The following is a 14,770-nucleotide window of genomic DNA, read 5'->3' on the forward strand; positions in this document are numbered from 1 at the left end:
CTGAGCATGTTCGGCCGACCCGAAGCCACGTGAAGCAAGCCGATGTACGGTGATTCACTCGGCTGCCTACGGCAGCTTAGTGAATAGACCCCTAAAAGTAGCCACCCTCCAGAAGAAAGGACAGTGTCAGCATGAAATCAGAGATGATTTGAGGATCTACAGCTAAATGATAAACAAATAAGATACATTTTTGGTAATAGGGTACCTGAATGCATTTTTTAAGATTTAACTCCTGAGTTTAGTGTCACTTTAAAGAAAAAAATGTTGCCTAGGGTGGAAAACGTTTTTCTAACCCGAACCTGTGAGCTCCCTCCAGCCTGTCTACTCCTCCACTGCAGAGATGGTATGACCCTCAGTGTTCTCACATCCAATACAAAAGTATTGCAGGGCTCAAAATTTCAAGTCCTAAGCTACTAGCCAGGTCTGAAAAGTTACTCACCACCAGTTGCCCCACCTAACCCCTACCCTGCCCCAGCCTTAACCCCGCCAGGTCAGCGGTGTGACGCAGAGTATAAAGATCAGTAACAATGCACAGTACAGGGGTCTGAGACCCCGAAAGCGCTTGTACTGAATGGCAATTTGTCATTAGAGGTCAGCAATGTGACGCGCAGTGCAGAGGTCAGTAATGTGATGCGCAGTGCAGAGGTCAGCAATGTGACGCGCAGTACAGAGGTCAGGATGTGACGCACAGTACAGAGATCAGGGTGTGACGCACAGTACAGAGATCAGTACACAGTACAGATGTCAGCGGTCAGTATGTAACGCAGTGCAGAGGTCACAAAGAAAGTACAGGGACTTACAGCTGCTTTGACCTCTTCTCCTGGTGATGGTGGGGGAGCACGTCCAGCCGGCTCCAGGTGCTCTCTCTCCCGCGCAGCAGAAGCCAGCCAACTGCGGTTCGGCAGTCTTCCACTCCCACCAATGGCAGCTGAGGTGGGCGGAGGAAACTGCTGTGGCGACCGAGGAGCCCAATCGAAGAGGGCACAGACGATGGCAGTGGAGCCCCCCTCCCAGTCCACATGTTTCGGACATTATTAATCTGAGTTGCCCCACTCAGTATGCCCCTCGCTTGCTGTCATAGGGGGGTTGAGTGGGGCACTAAGATTAATAATGTGCTGGATTAGTCTGACCCAGGGGCGGACTGGGCCCGGGGGCAGGGTGTCAATTGCCCCCCAGGTCTCTCTGATACCTTTGCAAACGCCCCCCACCGCCGCCATAAGCATTTAATCTCTCATCTCAATATGGCCGCAAGCGAGTGGCATACTGAGTGGAGCAACTCAGATTAATAACGTCCAAAAGATGTGGACTGGGAGGGGGGGCTCTTTAAGACTGCTCTGATCACACCGCTGAGCGATCCCTCTCTCTTTTCCCGACCGCTCCAGTTCCACGAAGCGGGCACTCAGAGAGGCAGCTACGATAACAACTGTCAGCGTTCCCTCTCTCTGCTCCCGGCCGCTGCAGCTTCAGAGCGGCCAGAAGGAGAGAGAGGGAGCGATAACGGGTGTAATCAGAGCTGCCTCTCCGAGTGGGGCTGTAGCGGCCGGGACGAAAGAGAGGGAGCGCAGAGAGCTTGCTCCGGCTCTGGATAGAACACTACCGCCGCGGCAAGCGTTCGCTTCTGTTCTCTTTTCTCCTTCCTGGGCTCGGCCGCTCTGTAGCTGCAGCAGGCGAGAAAGAGAAGAGAAAACAGAAGCGAGTGATCGCCGCGGCGGTAGTGTCCCATCCCTAGTCCCGCCGGCAAGGCTCCATTGCTGATGTATTGGATGGCCTGATGTATTGGATGTGATGACTTAAAGTGACATTAAAGTAAAAAAAGAAATTCCCTCGCCCCAATGTTAATGTAAGCACTTACCTTAAATGATGTCTCTTATTCCGATCTTCTTTCCTGTAGTTTTCAGCCTTCTCTCCAGCATTGCTGCGGGTCTCCGATCCAGCGCTGACTCCTCTGTCCTTGCTGGCACTTCCTGTCCCACGGTGTCCTAATGCGGGTGCACGGGTCCATAGACTTACCTTGCGTCTCTGCTCATCTCCCGCCCGAAAAGCCGAACCGCGCATGCGCCCGACCCAAGATGCTTTGCGGCCGCCCGAGCAGTTTCGGATTCTCGAGTGGGAGCACGCGGCTAAGACGGGGTTAGTTTATACCGCTGTTAAAGCGTTTAAAAAAAAAAAACTTTTTGCATACATCTACTGCTTGCTAGCAGTAGATATATGGGGGGGGGGGGGAAAACGGAGGGTTTAGAAACCCTTTAAGGATTCCTAGACCGATGCAGCAGAAGGGGAGAGACAGTCTAGGGATGGGTCTAAGAGTCAGCCAACTTGGAGGTTTAGGTAAGTATAAATTTATTTATTTTTTACCCTAGGCAAAAACAAGCAGTTAACCCTTGCAGTGCGTGGGTAGCTTCACTGCAAGGGTTAAAAAAATGTCAGATCTGGATGTGTTTCTGCATATGCAGTGCAGTGTGTTTTATCGTGCTTTTAATGCCCTTGGGTGCGTTTTTTTAGCTTAAAATTTCAGGCATGGTCCAGTGTGTTCCAAAGCATTTGCATGCCTTTTTCATGAGTTTACATGCATTTTCGTGTGTTCCAGAGCAGAAAAAAATAGGGCATGCAGCAGTTTTTCCACATGCACTGGAACTGAACTCTGTGGTGTGAACTAAAGCCCAAAATACCATTGGAATACATGGAATGCATTTTTGATACGTTCTTAAACTCTGCTCTGCATTTGCTCCGCACTTGGTGTGAGCTAGCTCTAAGTGTGAAGACACAAGTTGGCTTGACAAGGGAAATGCAGAATTGCGCCTTAAAACAATGATCAATTAGCTTTATAGCTCTGCAGTAGTTTTACAACATGAAACATAATCTAGGCTATAGTACTTTGTGTGGTGTAAGACATCATAAAAGTAGGTGGTACAGGATAATATACGCTGAAAGCTAATAAACCTGTATGATTTTCTGTACTACCTATTATTACACTTTAATAAACATCAATGCGAGTTTTTGTTCTAATCCACATATATTAAGAAAACACATAACTAATGGATAGGAGGGTGACTCTGTAAGAGGTAAGACAAGCATGAGTTGCAAAGGTCACATATCTAAGACATTGTTTGGAAAGAGAATGATAACATGTAGCATTATCTGACAGGCAGTGTGCCATTACTGCTCATCATAATACAAAAAGAGCTTGCAGCAAGCGGAACACTTTTTGAAATAGCTAGAGACCCACTTGATGGAAACGGACTTGATAAGAGAGTGGTATGAAAGATAAGTCAAATAACTTCAGACTGTTCCTGTGCTTAGACAAGATATAAGCTCATTTTAATATATGAAAACTGATCTAAGAATTTGAACACAATTATGTACAGGACAATCAGTGGCATCACACGGGGGGTGCGGCCCGCACCCGGGTGACACCATTGCAGGGGTGACACCAAAATGACTAACAGTCATTTTGGTGTCACCCCCTCTAAAAAGTCGGGCACTCGGTCATGGACCGAGAGCCCGACAGTGTCAGGAGAGAGGAGGGGACGCGGCATACCTCATCCTGCCGGTTGAATGTCCCCTCCTCTCTCTGCTGGCGTCCATCACCAAGATGGCCACCGGTAGGAGTCAATCAGATGATCGCGCACCCGTGATGAGGATATGGTGGGGTGTCCCGCGGTCCGGAGACCGGGTGACACCCGGCCTCGGGACGCCCCTGAGGACAATAAGAATTTTTAGGCTTTATTGGAAACCATAACCATACTATATACTGTACAGTCAAATAAACTGGAGGAATGCAGCAAGCAGTTGGTACTGTGGATACATACCAGGCTAGTAAAAAAAAAAAAAGTGCCGTTGTATAATTACCATGTTACAGCTCCAACATAAGGGTAACATTCAGCTTTTGTCTTCCAATGATCCAACAGATGTGGGGTAATAATGCAAGTGGGTAAGTATGGGTTTCCTTTCATAATGAACAATATGTGGCTGTAAAGAGGTTTTCCTAAGTGTTGAAGAAGTACCCTACTATACCGCGTATTTTGCCGCGTTTTTGATGCGTTCAGGGTCGTTTTTGGTAAAAACAAAGTTTAAATTGGGCTTTCAGTGCGTTCCAGGGCATTCACATGCATTTTTGATGCGTTCCAGAACACGCGGTATAACACACTGCACTGCGTATGCAGAAACTCATGAAGATCTGGTCTGCATTTGGTGTGAACAAGGCCTAAAATAGGGCTTGCTGCAGTTTTTTTACATGCTCTGGAACTGAACGCTACAGTGTGAATTAGAGCCCAAAATACCATTGGAATACATTGGACGCAGTTTTTTATCCGGTCTGTAACAGATCTGCTCCTGGAATGCACTTGGTGTGAACAAGCCCTAAATTGTAAGAAGTCTTACCCAGGCCTTGTCCATGATCCTAATGACACTGGAGAAGTAGTCCAATGTTTTCTCCATTTGTAACAGAAAAATTATTAGAATGCATCTGTAAAAATTTAAAGGGCGGAATACTTTGAAAAAGACGGCAGGACAGTCAGATCACATGATCTGCTTTAAAAAGACAATTTTGTGATACTTTTACAATGTATTGTTATAAACCAAGACTCCTCTATTAAACTATTGTCTTTATATAGGTGCTCTGACATCCACCTACAAGTACATTTGTCACAAGAGAACTCTAGGATCTTCCATTTCTGATATTCTTCTGACAAGGTTCTGAAAAAGACTGACTGACTCACTGGCGTCAAGTTTCTCTGGGTTAGTGTCTCAATGAGGGTCAGCATGGAAGCCTGGCATCTTTAGCAGCATTTATAGAGGCAATGGTCAATAGTGGAAACCTTTATGTTTCATTTTATAACAAAATCCAAAATAAAAATAAAAAGCAATGACAAGTTCATTGATCAAGAGACCCCTAGCAGCCTCTGGAGGAACCCTAGGGTTCCACAGAATCCCGGTTGAGAAATGCTGGTCTAGTGCGTTCAACAACAAAATCAACATTATTTCTATTATCTTGTCTGTGTCTGGTCTGCACCAACAGTGACTTTGCCCATACTAACTGCCAGCCTCGGCACCCATAATCAGTGTCCCTCTGACAAAGGAATGACTCATTGACACATGTTATCTAATGTAAATCATCACTTCTTCAGAATACCTCTGCACAGGAATCACAACATTGACTGTGTAGGCATATGTAGATCATATATACACAGATTGAGGCAATGCATGTTTGTTATGACAGGATAGCTGCCTGACCGGTGCTCTATTACGGGGACACATTTATCCAGTATGGATTGCTCAGCACAATAAATTGAGCTATAACAGTGTGGTAAATACACCACTAATACCGGAAGTCTAACTGTGGTAGGCACTAACATAGTACAAGTACCTTTTTTTTGTGTACACGGCACGCGGCTGTATTCGGAAGTATGGACGGAATCGGGGCGGGAAACCGCGCCATCCGCCCGGCGCGACTGGGGTGCCATTAGAAAATAATGGCACCCACAGTGCGATCGGTTCACAACTTGGCGACTCCTGACTGCGCGGTGAGGTGTCGCCTAGCCTAAGGATCCTGTTTACAGGCAGTGGAAAGAAAGTGCACAAAATGAATATAAATCACTGCCTGCATGCAGTTTGGCAGATTTTGTACCAGTGCAATATGGAACAGCATGATCCAAGTTTATGAAGAAAGATCATAGTTTACCTATCAATCCACATAATTAAAGGGGACAAAGAGCAAGCTTTGGCTATAAGCAGCAGAAGTTATTTATCTGTGCAGGAATGCTGCACTTACTCTTTATGATAGACTGAAGAGGAGTGTGGCAGTCCAGCAACATGGCCCATTAGCCTGAGTAGTGCAAACTTAAAGTGAACCTTTACACTCAAAAATCAAACTCTACCAATGCATCCCTCTATGTATGATGATTTATAATAGTATAGACATGTTAGGTGTCAAATACTGTGATTATGAATTCCTTACACTTGCAGAGCATTCACTTCCTGCGTTGAACGGGCAAAATGACTTCAGTTTGCCAAAGCAATGCACACTGGGATTTCCTTGTCATCAGCAGAGCATTGCAGGGATTTATCATCTGTAATCTCATGAGATCCCAGGGAAAGGCATTTTCCTCCCCTGAGGTGATGTGCATGGTCACATGTCCTAGTCACATGTGCCAGAAATCCGGGCAGTAATTGGAGATCTAGTAACCTGCCCTTAGTAAAAATGGCCACTGCCAGAACACTAGAGAAGAAAAGAGAAATAAGCTATGCAAAGAATACAAAGCCTGCAATTATCTAGAAGTGTGTGTTTGTAGATTGTCATTACTAAACATTTCTAAAGGTGTGTTTGTTGTTATTTTAAAGACATGGATAAAGGTCCGCTTTAACGTAGAACTAAGTCCCCATTCACACCACAGGCGTTTGTCGTGCGTATTTGTCAGCACTGAAAAGCTCAACACAAGAAATCGCATTTATTTCTATAGTCCCTGTTCACACCTCAGTGTAGCGTCGCATGTAGAAAAACGCCTGTAAAAAAGTACATGAGCTTTTTTTGGGGGGCAGATCAGCGCGATTTGTCCCCACATACGTAATATGAAAAAGGGGCAAATCGTGCTCATCTACCCAAAAAAACTCATGTACTTTTTCCAGCTAAAGGCTTGTGTTGAGCTTTTCAGTGCTGACAAATGCCTTTGGTGTGAACGGGTTTAGTTTTGGATACAGTACAGGAGGGTTATAACTACCATCAGCTTTTTTTTAGCCATCTGTGTCTCATTGGGGGCATTTCCCTTAATTTTCTTTGTCACAGCCACAACAAGAAGTCAGAGGAAATCCCTCCAAAGTGAAGGAAGTTCCTGGACATCAGCAGGGTCACCAGAACTAGTGTCCCCATTAGAAGATGTCCCATCTATTCCTGTTCTGGTGAAAACTCAAAATGTATGACTTTCATCCACATTCACTCTTGGTGACAATGGTCACTGGGACAAATAGAGAGAGTGAATTTCCATAAACAAGACACAGACATAAAGCAGATGTTCTAATCCCTCTCCATTCTGTCCAACCCTAAAATAAAATGTGGCTTTAGTTCTACCTTATGAAACAAGAGCATCTTATATGAGAGAAGCCCGCTGTGCAGAACCGGAACATGTTGGAATTATACACCGCGGCTGCTTTGAAATCTCCTGGGAAGAAAACTGCAGCATAGAAAAATCTGAAACTGAATAAAAAGGAATTTGTCCTGCAATCTTCTAGATAAAGTATACATTTATTATCTACAGGAAGTTGTAAAAAGTTACACAACTTTACTTTTCAGTCACTTGGTAGTTGCACATTAAGCTACATTCGTGCCAGTGCTGACAAATACGTGCGACAAATGCCTATGGTGTGAACGGGGGCATGTTCATACCAAATGCAGAGCAGATCTGCTCGCGTTTCTGCACAAGCATACATTTGCGTTTAGACGCGTTCCGGTGCGTTTTTTGTTTTTCTTTTACTAGCCCCTACAATGTGCTTTCAGTTCGTTCCAGGGCGTTTGCATGCGTTTTTGATGTGTTCCAGAGCAAGAAAAATAGGGCTTGCTGCAGCTTTTTACATGCTCTAGAACTGAACGCTGCGGTGTGAACAAGAGCCCAAAATACCATTGGAATACATTGGATGCGTTTTTAATGCATTCTGTAACTGCTCTGCATCTGGAACGCATTCGGTGTGAACAAGCCCTCAGGGCCTCCTGCATTTGCGTACTATTTAAATGCAGAAAAAAATGATCTGGGAAGTATGAACAAACATGTTTCAATGCATTCAGAGTATCTAATCTGCCCTTGGATGCACAGATGAGGCAACTGTTTACCAAATAACATGATAGCTGCATGAACAAAAGCTTCAATGAATAAAAACTTTCCACTATTAGGATAGTCTTAAAAAGGTTTGGCTGGAGTTGAACTTTAAGAAATACTGTACATACTTGGATTAAAGGGTGATTTTTATGTTTGTCTACAGTAAGGCTTCCAAGTAAGTGACTCCAGTGGCATTATTTGAATAAGCTATATTAGAAAATATACATAACAAATAAAGGAAAGGAAAAATCATCATACCGTGTCAGATGACGCAGTGGAGAGAAGTGAAGATTTCAGAAAGAAACCGAGTATACAATTCACTAAAACAAAGCATGTGAATTGTTCATAAGTTGTCTGACTGAAGCGCCTGCCCAGTACTATAGCACACTCCCAAAATACTTTAAATATATGTCACGTATCTAAAGCCAAAATGTTTTTGTTTTGTTTATGCTGTGTGGTTCCAAGAGTCACAACAGGAAGTGCAAGAGAATCCCCAAGAGAGTTGTCACCAGAACAGTTATCTCCACCACTGGAAGATTTTCTCCCACCTTTTACTCCACTGAAATTTTGGATTTCCCATAACTTTCTAGCCATGTCACAATAGTCATCAGGACATACAGAGAAAGTGAATCCCTCTAGCAGACAGAGACAGCCATAAAAATTGAACATGGGTTCCAATCCTTCCTCAGTCTAACTTAAGCTAAAACAGACATATTGGCCAAAGATACAACTTATCACCTTCTTGACTGACGACGTACAGTGTACGTCGCCAGCATCGGGGCTGTTTAAACAGTAGAAGGATGGGTATCGCCGCGCACGCCGGAGTGAGAGCAATAATTCTAGGGCCAGTATTTTGGGGTATCTCTAAATTGATGACCTGTGGGGGCTTTTAAAGCGTCTTCTATGGACTTTTTGGGGTACTGCAGTTTTTTTCCGTTTCACGGACGCACGCAATTTGTAACCTATGCATGTTGGGTATCGTTTTAATCGTTGTAACCTCATCTTTTATATTTCATTTTTTTTAAATGGGTATTTTGTTGTGTTTTGGGGCATTTAATTAAATGTTTCACTAAATGTTGGGGTTTAATAAGGAGTTGCGCTAATATTGCACAACATAAAAATTTGCAACTACCACCATTTTATTCTATAGGGTCTTGGCATTCAGAAAATATATAATGTTTGGGGGTTTTAAGTCATTTTCAGGCCTAAAATGCGGAATATAACATAGGTGCAAAAAATGCAAAAAAGGCCTCAGTCATGAAGGGGTTAAAAAAATGCAAAAATGTATTTATGCCAACACCATGGTATTCTCCCTTTAAAGTGGACAGTCACTAAAAATCAAACCAGCAGGTAGCTGGTCAACGTAATTGATTCTGGCAAATTGACAAAATTGATTCTGATGAAGGGGGCTTGCCGCTGAAACGCGTCAATCTTGGCTGACTGCGGCCAGTGGACAGTGATGTGACTGGAGGCAACCATGGTACATAGTCGGGGAGATACCATGTTGGGTTAACAGACAGTGTGGCCTCTTGTTTGTTGTTAAAACGTGATGAAAACGTTTGCTTGCGAGTACGTATGTCCCTTGTTTTATTTATCTTAATAAACTATTTTACACACGGAGGTGGCGCTCTGTTCCCTTTTGTTTTCTATGGCTATTGCACCCGCCCACTGCATGCTGTGTCCTCCTCCCAGCGTGCAGGAGAGAGCTGGGGGATCCAACCAACTAATCGATAATGAGAATATTTGACAACTATTCTCAATATCGATTAATCCATTAGTTGGTTGCAGCCCTACTGTGCACTAGTCACCAAAATACCTGCTTTTCCGAACAGATTTCTCTACATCACTGCTCCAGCCAGTGAGGGAGTGACACAATATGGAGAGATGAGTTGACTTTTAGGGCCCATTTACATTTATGCATTTCTACAACACACCTGTTCTGTGTGTAGTGTGTTGCAATTTTATTCATTGTGAACGGCACCTCAATGTGTTGTACAGTAGAGTGCAATGCATATCCTGTGTTGTGATGTGCTGCATTGTAAAAAATGGGTCATGTATGTTTTTTTCATTTGTTGTGGCACATAGCAACCCATTCATATTGAATGTGTTGATGTAAAGCAACACATGTTAATGTGTGTCGTAATGCTTACAGTGATTTTAAGCCAATTCTTCGTTCCCAATATATGATGAGGGTAGCAGTTACATAATCGTCAGCATCTTTTGCTTTGTGTTTACTTTTGCCCCTCCTTTTCACACTGTCCAAAGGACCATAAGTCAGTATTTCTGTTGTAAGTATGGCTTCATGGCTTGCAGGGTCCTATGGTTACCAGTCAGAGCCAACATTTCATGTGCGCTACTGGGACTACTGGCTGACGTCACTACACTGCCTGTGCTGACAGAGAGAAACAGACTCACTTGCATCTATATTCTCTGATTAAAAGTGTCTTGTGAGGCCACGCATGCATGGCGGTGCTTTGACATAAGAAATAGCCCTGAGGAAGGGGGATTGGGAATGTAGATGAGAACGGGAGTTCATGAAAGCGAAGAAGCTGCTGCGGTAATAACTTTAAACAGTGAGTGTTTCTTGTGAATACTGGTGTATGTAAGAATAAAACACAGAGGGGGGATTTTATCAGAACTGGAGCAGACAAAATCTGGAGCAGATTTCCACGGCAACCAATTCACTTCTCTGTCTCATATTCAAATCTTACCTGAGCCAACTGAAGAGAGATACTGATTGGTTGCCATGGGCAACTGCTCCTGATTCTCTCTGCTCCAGTTTTGATAAATTCCCCCCTGAGCATTTAGTACTAAGTGTGACGCAGCCTTCAGCAATTCTCTTAAATGGTCATAGGCTAAAAAAAGGTTACACATTTTTTATGATAGTGAGTGTAAAATCCTGTAAAATTGTCAGTAATGTTTACAGACCATTGGTCGGGTTTTCAGAGCAAATGTAGTAGGTTAGTGATAAGCACTTCTGCCTTGCAGCACTGGGGGTACCTGGTTTGAATCTCAATCAGGGCACTAGCTGCATGGAGTTTGCATGTTCTCCTGTGCTCGCGTGGGAGTCAAGCCACACTCCAAAGACATGCCGATAGGGTAATTGGCCCTGTGTGTATGTGAGATAGGAACCTTAGATTGTAAGCTCCTTGATGGTAGGACTAGTGTGAATAAATAGTATGTAAAGCACTGCATACGCCGTCAGTGCTATATACATGCCTGTAATAAATACAACTCATATTTTTATCAGTGTTGTGGTTTAAGATTTTCTCTCACTTCCATTCTGGTGAAACCTTTGTCAGTGGGAGAATACGTCTCTAATGAAGCCCTGAATAGGTACAGAAATCAGACAGGGGTTCATGCTGTTTAGCATGGGTGGGGGAATCAAGTCTTTTTTCTCACTCAGCCCCGCTTGGCCATACACAATAATGATTTGGCCAACTTATCAATGCATGAGTACCCACAGTCCAGATATGTAAAACTTGACTACACCTTACCATAATCATAATATATCACTGCTGCTCAAACAAGACGCTGAGGTTCCTATTTTTAAAGCACTGCATAGTAAGGGTTAAAATTGTCTTTTAGGGATTTTTTCATTTTCCATGTCTACTTTGCTGAATATTCCCCTCACATCCTGTGTGCTCACAAGGACAGGAAGGGAGCAGACTTTCTCCAATAGGGGCACAATACCTATATAAAAAGGGCTAAAGGCTCTGTCTGGCTTTTATTGATATCTTAAAGGAGAACTATGAGGAGTGCTTTTCACTCACCTCATAGTTCTAGCCGACCTGTGACAAAACTTTAATCTCTTTTGGAGATGTCTCTCCTCTCTTTCTGTGAGAGTAACGAGAAGTTTCCCCAATGCTGACACAGAGAGCCATCAAAATCTGAAAGACAATTAAGACCTTCAGACGGGTGATCTGGGGCAGGTAGTTGCAATTTTAAATGCTGCCTCTGGACACAGCTGCATTCTGTGCTTTGGATGCATACAAACAGGCTGATCAGCTGTGGCCAGTTTATATGTGGCCAGAAAAGCAATCCCTAGATGCGTCCAGGGACAGTTGGAGGCTCTATTGGTATGTACCCCCTCAACAGGGACAGTGCCAACCACTAATTGATACAGAGTACAAATCTGACAGCCGCCGCTGTTCAAACATGTTGTGCACATGCATTTAGCTTGGCCTGAAAGAATCAGATTCTCGCCGGCAGTCACCCACATGAATGAGGCTTCCCCACGCTATCTGAAACTAAAAAAATTAAGTTTTAACTAGAGTTCTGGAAATTAGAACATTATGAACATGGCGGGATGCTTGCAGTAAACACAACCGGTGGGACAGAATTGCATTTTTTTTGCGACCCCCCTGGAAAGTGCCACCCAAGGTAAATGCCTAGTTTGCCTTGCGGTAGATACACCCCTGACTGTACGCCCAAAGATTTTCCATCTGGCTCCTTTGATTTCCTGATAACAGGATGCCGGACAAGAGAGTGGCGACAGGGCCACCCACTGTGCGCATTTCAGTCGGTTCATGAAGAAGTGACTGAAATTTGTACCATGTATAATGGGCTTTAGTAAACTCTCCTAACTGTATTTCTGCCACATCAACAATTACGTTTCTGTACTTGCAGGGATAAAAGATGGGGACATGTATTAGAGAGATGTACTAGATATGTTTTTTTTTTTTTTGTTTTTGCCTTGACATACGCTTAAAGTGCAAAGTGCACAGAGTAACCAATACCAATCCATCTTGTCCTGGTCTATCTACAGCAAAGTAAATCCTGGCTGCTTGCCAAGCCCTGCTCATCACTGTGTTTTGTGATATATGTCATATTAGTTAAAAGTGCATTTCCAGGGAAAACCTCTTTTTTAGATATGTTCAGACTGAGGAAGGGGCACATCCTCTGTCAAGTCGTTGCTGTTGGTCTCCCCATTAGGGAGGTTCACTCCTTTTCTGTGCTGATGACCATTGTCCCTGGGATAAAAGTGAGGGGAAATCCAACATTTTAGAGTTGCTCCCAGAAGAAAAGGTGAGGGGAAATCTCTGAATGTGGACACCTGTTTCAGGGACAATTGTCTTGGGGCCAATTCACACCAGCCTCAAGGCTAAATGCACAGTGGCTGGTGTGCATTGCTCAACACAGTGCCGATGCACCGCTTTCAGCACATTGTACCTGCGTACTTTTTTTTGGGGTAGAACTTTATTGAAATGTTGCAAGTGACATTTCATTCAGTTCTTTGGACACAGCAGGGTGAGAGGGGTGCATCCCACTGTGCAGAAAAAAGTACAGACTGCCGTCTTGCAACGTAGCACACCTGTGCAGCCCCAATGCATATGGTGTGAATCGGCCCGGAGAGGGGAATTCCCCTTACTTTGGGAGATTCCTCTAACTTCCTGTTGCATCTCTGGGACAGGAAGTGAAGGGAAAATTCCCAGTACACAGACAACAAAAAAAATAACCTAACCTGAGATTTTAAGCCTCCCAACACAAAAAAAAAAACACAAAAAGATACATACACTTTAACAAACCCAACATTGTCTGATGACTTTACTAATAGTATCTAAAGCTAAACCTTTTTTTCCATTTTGGATAGATTATGGAATGGTTAAAACCCCGTCAGCCTTCTTTCTGCCATCTGTGCCCCGTTGGGGAGATTTTCCTGTAGGCACACAGAAAGTGAGAGGAAATCTGCCCAACGTATGGGAAAATCCTCTTTTACTTGTCAACGGTACAAATGACTCGGTGAAAGATTTCCCTTTTATTCCCCTCCTGGTGACAACTCCAACATTCTGGATTTCACTTCACTTTTAATCCCAGGGACGATGGTCGCCTCAAAAGATACAGTAAAGACGGCAATAAAAACCTGACAGGGGTCCTAATTATCCCTCTCTCTATTTAGAAGTAAAAACAAAACGTTTTGGTTTTGGAAACAATGTAAAACACCCATCAAGTATACAAACACATAGGGAGCCTAATATTGCAGGAAATATCTGTACATTAACAACATCGTCTGGTCATTACACGCTATTATAAAGGGCTGCGCAAACTGTTGGCGCTATAGAAATCCGGTATAATAATTGGCAATTTGGAAACTTAAAGCAGAACTCTGGCCAGAAATGTTTTTAACCCTTGCAGTGGGGCTACCACCGCACTGCAAGAGTTAACTGCATGTTTTTCTCTAGGTGCTAAAAAGAAAAAGTTACACTCACCCGAACCTCAGAGCCGGCAGCCCTCCCTCCAGCAATGGTATGCCCCTCGGCGTATAGGAGGTGATAACTCGAGGACTCCTAGACCACTGCAGGGAAATGGGAGAGACGCTCCAGGGACCAGTCTAAGAGCCAGCCGGATCGGAAACTCAGTTAAGTATAACTTTTTTTTTTTTTACCCTAGAAATAAAATGAGCAGTTAACCCTTGCAGTGCGGGAGTAGCCCCACTGCAAGGGTCAATACTATTTCTGCCCTGCTCTTCTTTAAATAGAAAAGTAATGTTAGGCTACATTCACACTGGAACGACTGCGTTTAATTTATATAGAAGCAGGAAAAATGATCTGGAACGTTTGAACACACTTTTTGTGTCCCCGATCAAGTTTTCCTGCGTTTGGTTCACCCCGCCCTTTTTGCGGGTCTAGCCACAGTCGTTTGCATTTAGCATTTCTAATGGGCCCCTGGACACCCAGAATTCTGTTTTCTCTGAAAGCAGCTCAAGTGAAGGCACCTAAACGCACAGTGCGAATGAGACCATTAAAAATCATCCTAAGCATTTCTATGCATTCAGAAATATCCTATAAACACATAAATGTCAGTGTCAGTGTGAATGGGGCACTTTTCTATCTTCAGATCACTGTATCATATAGTCATAAATGGTCTGGTCTGGTCACCTGTATATAGTAATTTAAAGGCTCATGCAGACAGCTATAAAAAAATGTTGCACTTTTAAAAGCACAGGGTTTTGGGGGGGGGGGTTT

General features: G+C 43.7%; 1 protein-coding gene across 2 annotated transcripts in view; it reads right to left on the reverse strand.

The window, feature by feature from the left end:
* Positions 1-14,770, reverse strand: part of SEC24D (SEC24 homolog D, COPII coat complex component) — a 93,306-nt gene that overhangs the window by 77,503 nt on the left and 1,033 nt on the right. The window lies entirely within an intron of this gene.

This window comes from Nanorana parkeri, unplaced genomic scaffold (genome assembly GCF_000935625.1).
Source record: "Nanorana parkeri isolate BGI_ZX_2015 unplaced genomic scaffold, ASM93562v1 scaffold614, whole genome shotgun sequence".
Lineage (NCBI taxonomy): Eukaryota > Metazoa > Chordata > Amphibia > Anura > Dicroglossidae > Nanorana > Nanorana parkeri.